Raw genomic sequence first — 2,102 nt, 5'->3', positions numbered from 1 at the left:
AGAGACAAAGGTAGAGTCAAGGAAGAAATAAAGAAAGAAATTAAAGACTTCTTTGAATTTAATGAAAATGAAGGCACAACATACCCAAACTTATGGGACACAATGAAGCTGGGATACGAGGAAAACTCATAGCTTTGAGTGCCTGCAGAATGAAACAGGAGAGTGAATATGTCACCAGCTTGACAACAACCTAAAATCTCTAGAACAAAAAGAAGCAAATACACCCAGGAGGAGTAGAAGGGAGGAAATAATCAAACTCAGAGCTGAAATCAACCAAGTAGAAACAAAAAGGACCATAGAAAGAATCAACAGAACCAAAAGTTGGTTCTTTGAGAAAATCAACAAGATAGACAAACCCTTAGCCAGACTAATGAGAAGATACAGAGAGTGTGTCCAAATTAACAAAATCAGAAATGAAAAGATAGACATGACTACAGAAACAGAGGAAATTCAAAAAATCATCAGATCCTACTATAAAAACCTATATTCAACAAAACTTGAAAATCTGGAGGAAATGGACAATTTCCTAGACAGAGACCAGGTACCAAAGTTAAATCAGGAACAGATAAATCATTTAAACAAACCCATAACTCCTAACAAAATAGAAGCAGACATTAAAGTTCTCCCAACCAAAAAGAGCCCAGGTCCAGACCGGTTTAGTGCAGAATTCTATCAGACCTTCATAGAAGACCTCATACCAATACTATCCAAACTATTCCACAAAATTGAAACAGATGGAGCACTACCGAATTCCTTCTATGAAGCCACAATTACTCTTATACCTAAACCACACAAACACCCAACAAAGAAAGAGAACCTCAGACCAATTTCCCTTATGAATATCGATGCAAAAATACTCAATAAAATTCTGGCAAACCGAATCCAAGAGCACATTAAAACAATCATCCACTATGATCAAGTAGGCTTCATCCCAGGTGTACAGGGATGGTTTAATATACGGAAAACCATCAACGTGATACATTATATAAACAAACTGAAAGAACAAAACCACATGATCATTTCATTAGATGCTGAGAAAGCATTTGACAAAATTCAACACCCCTTCATGATAAAAGTCCTGGAAAGAATAGGAATTCAAGGCCCATACCTAAACATAGTAAAAGCCATATACAGCAAACCAGTTGCTAACATTAAACTTAATGGAGAGAAACTTGAAGCAATCCCACTAAAATGAGGGACTAGACAAGGCTGCCCACTCTCTCCCTACTTATTCAATATAGTTCTTGAATTTCTAGCCAGAGCTATCAGACAACAAAAGTAGGTCAAGTGGATACAGATTGGAAAAGAAGAAGTCAAAATATCACTATTTGCAGATGATATCATATTATATTTAAGTGATCCCAAAAGTTCGACCAGAGAACTACTAAAGCTGATAAACAACTTCAGCAAAGTGGCTGGGAATAAAATTAACTCAAGTAAATCAGTAGCCTTCCTCTACACAAAAGAGAAACAAGCTGAGAAAGAAATTAGGGGAATGACACCTTTCATAATAGTGCCAAATAATATATAATACCTGGGTGTGACTTTAACCAAGCAAGTAAAAGATCTGTACAATAAGAACTTCAAGCCTCTGAAGAAAGAAATTGAAGAAGACCTCAGAAGATGGAAAGATCTACCATGCTCATGGATTGGCAGGATTAATATAGTAAAAATGGCCATTTTACCAAAAGCAATCTACAGATTCAATGCAATCCCCATCAAAATACCAATCCAATTCTTCAAAGAGTTAGACAGAACAATTTGCAAATTCATCTGGAATAACAAAAAACCCAGGATAGCTAAAACTATCCTCAACAATAAAAGGACTTCAGGGGGAATCACTATCCCTGAACTCAATCAGTATTACAGAGAAATAGTGATAAAAACTGCCTGGTATTGGTACAGAGACAGACAGATAGCCCAATGGAATAGAATTGAAAACCCAGAAATGGACCCACACAAAAATGATCACTTGATATTTGACAAAGGAGCCAAAACCATCAAATGGAAAAAAGATAACATTTTCAGCAAATGGTGCTGGTTCAACTGGAGGTCAACATGTAGAAAAATGCAGATCAACCCATGATTATCACCCTGTACAA

This window comes from Rattus norvegicus, chromosome 1 (assembly GCF_036323735.1).
Source record: "Rattus norvegicus strain BN/NHsdMcwi chromosome 1, GRCr8, whole genome shotgun sequence".
Classification (NCBI taxonomy): domain Eukaryota; kingdom Metazoa; phylum Chordata; class Mammalia; order Rodentia; family Muridae; genus Rattus; species Rattus norvegicus.
This window is presented reverse-complemented; position numbering follows the sequence as displayed.